Source organism: Glossina fuscipes, unplaced genomic scaffold (assembly GCF_014805625.2).
Source record: "Glossina fuscipes isolate IAEA_lab_2018 unplaced genomic scaffold, Yale_Gfus_2 0, whole genome shotgun sequence".
In the NCBI taxonomy this organism is placed as follows: Eukaryota; Metazoa; Arthropoda; class Insecta; order Diptera; family Glossinidae; genus Glossina; species Glossina fuscipes.
In genome coordinates this window covers 2628114-2641759 of record NW_023998414.1, presented here as the reverse complement: position 1 = coordinate 2641759, position 13646 = coordinate 2628114, and the positions used below count along the sequence as shown (strand labels likewise).

At 31.5% G+C, this 13646-nt stretch overlaps 1 protein-coding gene across 8 annotated transcripts in view; it reads right to left on the bottom strand.

Moving 5' to 3' along the window:
• Positions 1–13646, bottom strand: part of LOC119642612 (amyloid-beta-like protein) — a 141286-nt gene that overhangs the window by 18609 nt on the left and 109031 nt on the right. The window lies entirely within an intron of this gene.

Below are 13646 nucleotides of genomic sequence, written 5' to 3'. Positions count from 1 at the left end.
ATAAAAATAAAGCTGTAAATGTTTATATTTAAACAGCAACCAAGGTTTTTATTTTTTCTCTGTTTTACGATTTTCTTTTTTCCTTTTTTTTTTCGTATATAGCCGCATTGCCTTAAAGTATAGAGAAAAGAAAACCAAAATCCTATAAATGGAACACAGAAATAGGCATCACATACACATATATATATATAGTACATCTCTATACAGTATGTGTTCAATGCAGTAAATAACTGTTGTTGACTGTTGCAGGCATTGCTTGCTATAAGAAGGTATTAAAATGTGCATGTGTTTGAATATATATGTGCATAGATGTAAGGGGCTACGCAATAGAATCGTTAAAATTTTAAATTTATCCCGCATTTTAGCAAGAGAAAGATCGAAAAAATCTACTATTTTATATATAAAAAAATACTTTTTAGCTACTCTAACGTGACTGACTGACTGACTGACTGGCTCGCTCGCTGACTTCTACATTACTATTCATGGCTTAATATTTTAATCCTATTTCAAGTTTTGTATGAATTATACTCCATTATAACTCAGTGAATGACATGATTTTTATTATGCTCAATATCGGAGATTTATATATATATATATATATATATATATATATATATATATAGTGCAATCAATTTGTTATAGATGTTGCATTGTCTTGGCTTTGGCAGCTGCTTTCAAAAGTCATTCATTTTGAATATAAACAAATGCAAGAGTAAACGCAATTGCATAACATATATAAATAAATTATTAGGGATTTTTTTGTTTTTTTTTTTTTTAATAATTGACTTTCTTTTATTTGTAAGCACGGGACGAGCACGAGGTTAACTTTAAGGCTTCCGCTGAAGTGTATGCAATAGAAAAAGCATTTAGAATAATTTTCCATCGTATGACGATGCACTGAACTGGCATGTGCGACCTTTCCTGATGCATTAGTTTTCCGGAAAAACACCGATTTAATCATTGATATATTGTTCGACTGTGCGACGCTTTCATTGGTAATATTTAAAATTAAATTTTTTTTTATCTGTCTCTCGCTATTCACCAGACATGGGTTTAACACAAAACTTATTAGATTTCTGTGAAATACTAAAAAAGTATTAGGTGCTTGCATGTTACCTTGAAAAAGGCATTTATTGATAAAAATTGATACAATTGATCAATTATATAATATTTTCGATTATTTTCTACATCTTCTTCCCATCTTTCGGGTAATATGGCGATACCGACCCGAAAGAAAGAAAGAGATTGGTTTGGAAGTGATTCATTTACGCATTTCTTGAGTATGACGAACGAGTGTTAATCAGATGGCGCTATATCTGGTGAATACGCTGAGTGAGACAGAGTTTGCAGATTTAAGTTGCAACAGTGTTTACTTGATAACTCTTCCAATGTGCGTGTCACCGAGCGTTGTCATGCAACATCAATAACTCAATAAAAATATTAAATGGATCGATCAACTATTATATAATGTAGCGAAAGATCAAAATCCATTCAATTTAATCGCTATGCGCATTGATACTTTGCATTAGTTTATCATTTTCACCAATAAAAAGGGCTGATCAAAATACGTGCAAGCATCTATTAAATATTAACTATGATTGTCTTAAAGATTGCTTTGCCATAGAATTCACGCTCTCACAAAAGCTCTATAGAAAATGATCATGAACATGATGTACTTTCAATAAATTAACATTGAACACTCGCTTCAAATAAGCGCTTCCGGTATATGCATAAGCACGCGTGAAGCATTAAACGTTCCGCTCCGCGGACACTTTCCATTCTGTCTACCAGTCCTTTGAATCGTCAGCGAAAACCAAAAAAAAAACAAAAAAACCATCTTTCGTCATTTGTATTGATTTGATTTTCGCCTAACTTTGCAGATCAACCTATCCGGGATGCTTTACCTACCTAATTCTATGCAGAGTGTCTATTAATCTTTTTATGGAGCATATTTGAAAAAATTTAAATTATGATGAAAGTCTTTCTCAAAAAAAAAAAAAAAAAAAAAAAAAAATTTTTTTTTTTGATTCTTCTTAGGATTGTTAATTAAGATAGATTTGCAAATCGTTTAATATCTCTACAATGATAATAAGGTTGCAGTTAAAAATCATTAAATATTTTCATCAATTATATAAATAAGATGATTGCATGGATATATTCTATCGAATAGGGCTTATACGGGTCGGATTAATGTATCAGTTATCTCGTTTACGAAAAGAATCAAACCAATCCCGATAATATTAGATTGAAAAGCTGAGTATTCTCCTAATGCTTTACTTCCATGTTCCTTCTTTTTGGCGGAAAATTACATAATCATTTTCGATTCGATTTTCGTTTTCGTTTGGCGAATTGTGCTCTTAAAAAAAATTGCATCTGTCAGTTGATTTAAATAAATTGCCCAACACTTGAATGCCTGGCAATGCCTGCAATTTATTAAATATGAAATATGTTGTCAATGTTGTCTCAACTAGAATTGATTAAATATAGTTAATAATGGCCTTAATATTTCTTCATTCATTCATTACATTACAAAATATATTTTCATGCCTTTTTTTTGTACCACATTTACAAATATTGTTATGCAACTGTGGCTTTCGTTAACGTAGCTATATTTATTTTAAAAATTCGCATCGCAAAAGTACGGTGATATATATATGTCCCTAGCGAAGTTGAAGAAGATATATACAATTTTATCGCAAGTCTTTCGAATAGATTTGTAAAGAAACATTGGGTAAAACATTTCAAGAAAATAAATTTCTTTTTACTTCTCTACATACACGTGCGCCTTTGCGAATGGAGTACTGGACTGGAGAAAGTCGAATTTTTATGCATTCAGAAACGCTAACGAATAATGCATTGACGGAGTCGTTCGTCATCTTTAGCCAAGCAACAGCGTTAATATAACAAGAGTGATTCAGCGAAGCCGTTTGAAACAGATTTTGATCAAGTGCAAATGAAAGCGCATGACTTTAATCGACGTTTCTCTAAAGTAATTTTTTTTTATTTTATTTTATTGATAAGTCGATAAGACGTGTAGTTGTAGAGACGGGAATAAAGCGAGCTTGAATTGTGTGAGTTCGATTCGAATGTACGAGCATAAGTGAATTGCGTAAGAGATAGAGATAGACAAAGTGAGGCAAAGGAACAGCCAACAGTCCCGGTTGAATGTCGTTCGTCAGCATTCTTGAATAACTCGAGTACAAATGGCTGTTCGTGTTCCAAAAAGAAAACCCGTACATGATTCACCGAATGGTTTCTCTTATGACGGGAAAATCTTATGGAAATGCCTGGGGATACCTGCTGAACTTTGTACTTTTGCCATCTGTTTGTGCGTGTTTGAGTGCAGCCGGGACAAGACTTTCAAGCTACCGCTCATACATACACGCCCACACATATATACATGTAAATCATATATTAATTTTGGCCGGACATAGTCTCGGATCTTTGCTAGGCTGTAGTATTTTTGCATTGTTATGTAATGTTTTTAAAAATCTTAAATTCTTGCTTTAATCCTTGTTAAATGTTCTTTTAAACGGGACATTGTTTTCCTCTCTCGATTCTTGCACATTGACACTACAATAGGTAAAGAGGTAGGATAATCATTTTTTACGTGCGCTAGCACTGAAATTATCCCAACGAGTTCGATTTCACATCTGAATGAATTGAACTTTGTTGCTATGTCTGTGTGCTATAAATATCAATAATCAATTGTGAATGTTATCACAATGCAATAGTTATTAGAATTAATAATAATAAATTTTTTTTTGGTAGATTTGATTATTAATATCAGATTTTTTAGGTTTTTAAATACGAAATTTAAAATTCTCTTAAAGCCCATTACAGTTATTTCAAATTGAATTTCTTCTTTTTGATAGCGGGGGCGATAGTCCTTTTAACAATTACTCGCACGTATGATACAGACGCGGAATAAAACCGCAGACCATACCGTACTCTATAAGAAAGAGATTGCCTGGCGTTTGCATAACGAGAATAGAAGAAATGAATTTTCGTTTCATATTTTTCGCCTTTTTTTTTTTTTTTTCCTATTACGTGTTCGCACGCATACAAAAAAATTGCTCATGTTAAGGAACTTTTCCATATATACATATATATATATGCTGAAAGTAATAGAAAGGCATCTTCTTAGGAACGATTTTTCGAGAAGTTAACATAGAATACAAAAACGCGATTACTTATTACGATTTTTTGCTGTGAAAAAACTAAAAACAAAAATTTCATTAAACATTATTACGCTTTAATATGAGATTGAAAAATATGCGCGCGCCAAAATCTAGGCCATACATTTTTTTTTTTTTTTGTCATTTTATTTAAAAATTATTATCGTTTAATAACTAAGCGTAGACTTTAGGAAAAACAAAATTAAATAATAGAGAAAATAATTTTCATTTTACAGAGTGGCACCTAAAAAAAGCAGAATTTATATATATGTATATGAAAAAAAAGAAAAAGAAAACAAAAAAAAAATGTGAATATATAAAAAAGAAACTGTAAATAATATTTTTGTTGAAATTGTATTATTGCTTTGCTTTTTTTTTGTTTTTTTTTTTTTTACATTTTTTGTGTATGCATTGACAACAAACTAAATAAAAATAAGTTAGCTGTGTGTGTGCTTTTGTTTTTTTTTTGTTTTTTTTTTTTTTTTTTTTTTTTATTAAAGTTTGGTTAGCAAAAAAATTAAATTGTTTTAAAGTTTTTATTCCCAAAAAATCAATTGCAGTTTTATTTGCATATAAAATGCATATAAAAATATGCAATTTATGCATGCTAACGTATGTATGTACACATAATATTTGCTATTCATTGTTAAACGATTTTTTCTTCTTATTTTCATAACGATAACGATAAGAGTACACTGACTTTGAATATAACGCTATAAGTTACGCTTTAAAGTATGCACATTAATCATTGCCGTCAGATTATAAGATAATCTGAATAAAATTGTTTGTCTATCCCAAATGCAAATTACAAATAGCTCACTGATTCATTTCTTTGAAATTTGATCAGTAAATCTTGGATCACTTTAATAAGAGATATAATGTATCGGCGGTCAAAAAGAATAAAACCGATCAAAAAAAAAAAAAACCGCAAGAATTTTTATGAAAACATAATTCTTTCTTGTCATTAAGAGTTTGGCAAAGATTTTTTTTTTTTTTTTTTCATAGAAAACCTATGTTATTTTTAAGAGAAAGGCTAAAGAGCGGCTAAAGTTTAAATTAAAGCGAATAGAATTTCCTCGTGGGTGTTTTTACCTATGGTATCCTGTCACATTATGTAACGATATAAAGCCAATTCTGTATGCAAGAGTATAGAAAATTTTGCTATGTCGATCTATTAACATTAATACATACGTATCTATCTGTCTATCCGTCCGTTCATTCATAAATTGATTTCGTTTGGTAATTATCTTTTATTAAGTTGAAGTTGTTGTAGTGTAAAAAGCTTACAAAAAATGATTCGATAATTAGAGTCTAGTTATTAAAGATTCGTCTAACACCAACCGTTCGTTTTTGTTTTTATTGTTTTTTTTTTTAAGCGTATTTAATCTATTGATTGGCTTTTGGTATATTTTTGTATGAAACGCGTTTTGAAAATTGATTTAATTAAAACTGTCACTTTTTTAAAAATATTAACGCGCGAACACATACACACACACACACACACACACACACACACACACACACACACATACTCACAACACAACACAACACAAAAACAATAAAAATAAAAAATTTATTTACATCAATGAATTACTTCTTTTTGTAACGAGTTTTCCTTGGTTTTTGAATGAGTTAAACATTTATTAATACAAGGATTGATGTTTTTTTTTTTTTTTATACATTCATTCATTTAGTGTTTATGTTTATCTATAAATATGTGACATAATTATATATATATATATATATATATATATATATAAAAAATACACAAAAATATTTAAAACCATAAACAGCTACAACAACAATCAACCAATTTAAATATAATTTATTTTTAATTGACATTTTTAATTAATTTTTGTTGATTAAACAAATATTTACCATTTAACAGACCATAAAATTTAAGTGCTTCATAAATACTTGAAAAATGGTTTTGTGGCCAACAACAACTAGAGCAACTTTTATATGATATAAATACTTTTTTTTATCAGTTTATTCCGCTTCATCATCATAACACCAGTCCTTATACATAGTGCAAAAAAAAAAAAAAAAAAAAATGTTCAAAATAGGAAAGCAAATTAACCCATTAAAGTTTGCGTATCCGTTTAGAGACACTTCTCTGGATCGTGATATAGTTTTTCTTGAGCGCTAATTGTCACCGACCTGTGCATTAATGCTCATAGTAGTGGGCATTAAAGATTTATCAATAAAAAATGATCTGGATGCAAGGCCTTTACAGACATCATTCTATTATGATACATTAAAATACCGGTTATTATGACGTCTATAAAGACAATTTTTTATATTTCAATTTTTTTGATGTGAAACTTTAAAAAAAAAAAAAACAACGCAACATCATAGTGGGCCAAAGCGCACCATTAAATACCCTATATCATGTCAATTATTACAATTACTCATTAGCATTGTGACTTTGTTGCGTAAGGCTTTCCACGAGAGGTTGTCGAAGAACTGCTCTGGTCCGAATCATTTTTAACAGCGACCGTTCTTGAGCCAAAGAATGCAAATGCAACAAATTTCGTCAACATATCTCAGAAGGTGCGAGCCGTAGGTTGAACACAAGAATACAAGGCAGATGGACGGACAGACAAGCTTAGATCGATTCAAATGTTTATTCTGAAGTCATTCTGTATCGATCGATATTATAAAAGCTAGATTTATCTTCAGTCCTTCTAGGTGTTGCATGCATCCGCACAATCTTACCATGCCCTTGTAGCACAGACGGTATAGGTTATAATCAAAGAGCTCTTACTATACAGATTACATACTACCATATACAATGTGATATCAAAAGTTATGCAGTCATTGTAATATTCGACTTCAATAACTGATAGCCTGACTTACTTACTTTTGAACTCTCCTCATAATGCAAGCGTAGTTCATACGAACAACACGTAATAAATGAAGCAATGGTTAATGAATGGGACCGACCAAAACCTAAATAAAATATTGTTAGTTTGTTTCAAATAGTGACGGTCATAAAATAACAGAGAATCAACTAAGTGACATAAAATATATAACAGAACAGAATCGAGAGCAATAAACATTCGTTTGTAATAATAAATGAAGGGAAAGTTTCGTGGCCTTTTCTCCTATAGACGGCTTTCGGAATCGCTTAACTTAACTTTTAACAATAATTCTATGAAATCTTCAGTTGAGAGTAATTGGGTTTTTTCTTATCTTTAATATGATAGATCACTCAGGCGATGTCCATCATTCGTGTAACAGAACGACTAGCAGAAAGAAGGGAAGAGAGAGAAAAAAATTGAGAGATCGGGTATCTGCTCAATCAATAAGTGTCATGTGTTGATCGATTAACCTATGACCAGAGAAAAATTTACTTCATTTGAGCTTTGCACCCGTGAACACTGTGTGGTAGTCGTAGTTCTTATCTACTCGGTGTTTCAGGCTGCTCAGAGAGTAATTAAGGTAAAGTTAAGGTTGCAAAATTTCCGATACTTTAAAATGTCATTTAGATCTAAAGAGCTCTGCAAGTTGGAACCTAAGCGATGCATCGAGCCAACCACTCCGTAAAGTCAACGAAATCCTTTAAAAAAATTTGAGAAAAACTTTCATCTCTCATACTAAAGACAAGGGCACAGATTGAAGAGAATTTTAAATAAAAAGAAATATATATATGAAGCATTTTCATAAGGCAATTAAATATTTGGATATCACATGAATTGGATGGAATTCGCAGCCGCCAATTGGTATTGAAATGAAACGATATTCATCCTTTTCTTAAGGAATTATTAAAGAGCAATGAATAGTGGATCACACATAACAATAATTTGCGAAAAATACCTTTTTCGAGAATGGATGAAATTTGGATGAAAATTGTGGAAAAGCTCTGATTAATGCCATGTAAGATGAGTTGAACAAATGTGATCTGTGCCGCAAATAATTGAGATCAAGCCTTGAAAATTGATGATTAAAAGAAGCGGACGCCTTTCATTGCGACAAGGCCAGATCAGCTGCATCTGAGAGAGTTTGGTTAAAAAGTTAGTGTCACGGGCTTTTGCAGAACTCTCTTAACGTTAATTGATTCGATTCAATTCGATTTTAAGAGATAACTACGCAATTGCCTTGTTTCAGTTCTTCGCTTACAAATCCCGCAAAATTCTACAGTGGTGTCGTAATAGCTTAATTGAAAAAATCTTATCTCAAAATGATCGATATTCGATTTAGTCGAGTGTATAAGAAATGTATTTTAATTTTGGTAAAAAAAGAAAAAGCGCCACAAAGTTTCTCCTCACTAAAGATTTTAATTCAAAAATATTATCACTAAGTCAATTACAAATTACCCCGACGGGATAGTAATTAAATGTTTCATTTTTTTCAAAAAATTGTCTGTTTATCCTTTAGCGAAGGGGGTGGCATGGATGACATGAAAACGTTGTTGCTTTTCTGGAAAAACTACTAAAATCGTTCGCTTTGTACAGTTAATTTTAGTTGAAATTCCGAAATTTCGTTCACATGACTAGTTACGGCATCTTGCATATGCGGAATTTCTGCTCTGCTTTTGATAACGCATTGCAAATAGTTGTGCATTGTTTGCACAACAACTACAAAATTTTGAAGAAAAAAATAAAGGGGAAGAAGAAGAAGAAGAAGAAGAAGAATAAGAAATCTATAAGACGTAGATACAAACAAACCGATCTAACAAAGGTATTCACGAGTTATATGCATAAAGCAGCTGCTTATCATTCTAAGGTTAGCTGCAAGTAGTCAAGTAGTTAATCGAGCGTACAATAACATTGTTAGATATTTTGCTTAAAAAATTTCTATATACATCTGCTTAAACTTCAACTGACGTAAACATATCAATTCCACGAAGACATTTACGATTTACGATGACAGACAATCTGAGACAACTTGCCTATGAAAACTTGTAATATTTCTTAGTTACTCTCGTTAAAGTCAAACTTCAATGCAAGAAATGGGTAATGATCGATTGTTACAAAAATATGGCTGGGAAGGAAATTCAAATGGAATTGTATATCTCTCGTGCTATAGTTTCCTTTCAAAGAAAGAGAAAGCAAAATAAAAGAACATTGCGAGAGAGAGAGAGAGAGAGAGAGAGATATAGAGAGAAAGACGCAGCAGAAAAACTTTTGCTGTAAAATTCGCAAATGTTCACGAATACAAAAAAAAAAAAAAAAAAAAAAAAAAAAAAAAAAATCCCAGAAAAGTATTAATAAAAAAAAAAACTGAAACACGCATGCACACATGCTCTTTTACATACATGTAAGTATATAAAAATTACACACATGAGAGTACAAAAATTAATCCACTGAGGTTGGTATGAAGGTACATTAACGAAATGTAATTATTTGCATTAACATGCACCATGGAGTAAATGCATATATATATATATGCATATATATATATATATATAAATGCATTCTGCCTCCATATATATGTATATGTATTTATCCATGCATACATATATATATTTATATATATGTATATATGTATATATACATATAACTATTTGTGTCTGCTTAACCACATATAGAACGCTTTGCATGCGTACAGCAGGAATGTGAATAAAGAAACCTACAAAAATATTTCATTTCATTCATAATGGAAGCGAAAACAAAAAAAAAAAAAAAACATGAAAATTTATGCTCACACGTGTATGCCTGAAAATATTTAATTAAAGAGTAATCAGTAAGCAGCAGACTAGCTTACTAGCGTACTAATCATAATTAGAAACGCAACTTTAAACATGGCCACAAAAACGTTTTTAGAATTATAAAAAAAAAAAAAAAAAAAAAAAAAAAAAAAATGTTGCATAACGCAATACAAAAAAAAAAAAAAAAGTAACCATTGAATGTCTGTCTATTTTACTTCCTTTTTGCATCATCGATCGAAACTGTTATCTATGCATTTATTCAATCAAATTAGGTTAATTTCATGCTGTGCGGAAACCATTAAATCGCATAATAATCTCATTGTCAATCAGGGAGGAAATGATACGTTTTTGCCGATATCGCGTAACGGTTCGATATTTAAAATCGTAAAAACCTCAGCAAAAGACTCGTTTTTTTTTGTTAAATATATTCGTTTACCGCATATACCGGTTAACATATAATTCGGAAGGACAGTTAACTAAACGAAAGGTAATGTAAGAGGTATTGTCTAGTAATTGGTTACTTTTGATAATCGCTTGAGGTCTTTTATCGTTTAATAAACTGATAGATGGATGATGCTAAACAATAAAAAATTCCTCAACAAACGGCCAACATCCGAAACAGTAATCGGTCCAGTGCTAAGACTTATTTATTTACTTGCAATGAGCCTTTGAGTAGTGCTAATTAAAACGTGACACATATCTATAGCTAATGATCGCATTGTCATATTTCATGTTTCATTGCAAAGTTTATTGAAAATTTAAACAAAATGATGCTTACCTCCATCATTTTTATGGAACCCCATCATTAGTTCCTTATTCATTACAATAATAAACAGTCATGTGATCGATAATGTCAATGCAATCAATGCATGTAGAAATTATTTTTACAAATACTAGCAAAGCTCTCGTAATGTGAACATTATTAGTCGAAATATATTAGGCTGAGGCAACGAAGCAATGCGAGCGAAAACAAATCTTCAATATTTAGCATTAACTTATGAAAGAGTTGCGCTAAGCGACTTTAACTTAACATCACGCTTTAGACTTTAGCCAAAGCGTGGAATGGAAATTGAAAATTGCAGTTCACTTGTGGACCCAAGAATGAAGTGCGGAGAAATACAAATCCGTAAAATTATTTGTAAGAGAGAGAGAGAGAGAGAGAGAGAGCAAACAAATGTTCCCAAGTGTATTAACTCTCAGAATTACAGATCAGCCCGATATATCATATTAGCCCTTGTGATTAAAGCAAGGCCCATCTTTGCCCTTCACTTGCCTCGCCTTGGTTGCGGCATCAGCTTGAATTTTATTTAATAATTATCACGAACCTAACGGATATCGTTTACTTAAATGACACAAAAGCATCGGCCGTTACTTTATACCCGTTGTAACGGAATCTATCGGATAAGCTCTTGCCAGTCATAGATTTTGCATTAGCTGAGGTATACATTTTTTCACACATTTTCTATCGCGCTGCTATCATATATGCAGTCCACTGAAAGAGCGAAAAAAGGACGACTTCCTTTATTAGATATCGTTGACGGAAACGTTGCCGGAAACTTTTACAACAAACAAGACTAGAGAGGAAAAGTTAAATGGCTTAAGAGATATCCAAGAATTGTAGAGAGCAAGGAAATGGATGCCTTTAGCTGAGTTATTCAACGCTTCCGCTTCCGTTTCAATAAGATAAGAAATAGATTTACTTAAGAGACATAAACCGACCTAATAGTAAATTAGTGGTTTATACGCCACGACACAACAACTAATATCCTTTAATGTCCTATCAAATAGAGATTGAGATCAAATGAGCGCTGCTTTTATCGCTAGTCGTTGACTAAAACCAATGATTTATCAATCATTAAGGTTACTTGAAACTTGTTATCGATTTGTAACAATAGGTTGCTGCGCACTGCATAAGTCTGCATAAGTCTTGTGCAATAAAATTTACTAACAAATTCAATGGTTAATAGCAAATTAGATCGTTTTGAGGTGCAAGAGTTAAAATTTAATTTTATTAAGCCATCGTTCCAAGCTCGTAACTAAAATGTATTTATTTATTACTTTTCAATAATCAAGAGATTATACCGACATGCGTTTACGAGCTAAGTAAAATAAAAGCCAAGTGATTCCGCTAAACGGGCTGCCAGTGATTATTATCTGTGCCCCAAACTAACCAAGCGACACCACGCGTCGCTGTTCAATTCGATACTGATTTTTGACTTTTTTACTTATGAAAAAGGAGAGGGAACGGGTTGAGAGGCATCAGCGATAATGTTAGCGTTTCCACGTCGTAAAGCGTGAAGTCATCATAGAATGATAGTTTGATTGAAGAAGTAAATATTGAAGAAACGTACGCTCACAGAGAGAGAGAGAGAGAGCTAAACGGTAACCCGCCCTGTACAAATATACCTAAGTGGCCGGATCTTAGCGTAGGTAATAACAGTATAAGTGGTTTTGAGCAGACTAAAGTCTCGTATTGTCTCATGTGGGCTGCTTTCGATACTTTCTCATCTCAAAAGAAAGAAAAACCCCACAAAAGGACAGACATCGTCCGCATCAAAAAAGATGTAGAGCATAGGCTATGCACTTAAAAAGATTCCCTAAATGACGTTAGTGAGAGCAAATATTTTGTAGAAAGATGGTGCCCTTTGCCCTTTGTTAACTTTCGGTATCCGCACCTGATTGCTTGTTGTATTCGCTGACTACAGGAAATACTAAAGGTTATTTTTTCTTCCTTTAGATCTTTCGTTCATTCCGGTTTACTTTTTCTTTTATTTTTTTATTTTTTTATTTTTTTAACAACAAACATAATTAGGAAAAATATAGTTCGGATTTGCAATAAGAGAAAGAGACAGAAAACGTAAAAGCAAAATGGAAAAAAAAGAAAAATGATATATATATATATATATATATATATATATGTATATATATAAAGAAATTTCTGCTTACTTAAAATAGCATAAAAATTTCATAACATTCCTTTTGTAAGATTCTATTGTACGGTATGTTACGCCATTTATACTCGTTTATATGGTTGAATGTTTTATCTTAAAAAAGTTCATTTCGTTTACTGTTTTTATTCCAATTTACTGACATTACATAAAATAAAATGTTGTTTAATTAAATGTCTGAAAAACGGAAATTAATATTCGAGCAAAAATTAAAGTAAAACAAAAAAAAAAAAAAAAAAAAAAAAAAAAAACCGTAAAATATAAAGCGAACGACGAAACGCAACGCAATGCCTTTCAAAGAGTTTAAGTACACAGCAACTTATAAGAAGCCACTCAAAAAGCGAGCGCAGGCAAGAGAATTTGCTTATAAAGACTTGGGCAGAGTAAAAAAAGAAGCAAAAAAAAAAAATAAAAAAATTTTAAAGGAAGTGAACGAAAGATTCCCTTCGGTAGTTGTATGATAGAATAGCCTGATGAATTTTTACAGTTATTTTATTTTGCTTTCTTTCTCTGTCCCTCTCCCTATACCTCTCTCTCTCTCTCTCTCTCTCTCTTTTTGTTTTTTCTTTTGTTTTTTTTTTTTTTTTTTTTGGCTCATAGATATTATATTAAACAATAATGGACTTGGTAGATATAAAAGCGAGCATTTTATTGTATTGATATTTGGATGTAAAGTCAAAAAGCAAAATAGAACGCCTTAACGTGCATCTCGATTATAAATATCGAAAGGTTAATGTTTAACTATATTAAATTTAAGTAGTATCCATACGGCGGAATCATTTGTTTTTTTTTTCACGCCTCAATATTTCGTAGATCCTACAGAACTTGTGGTACAAGGGTGCGAGGTATGTATGCAAAGCCCGGAAG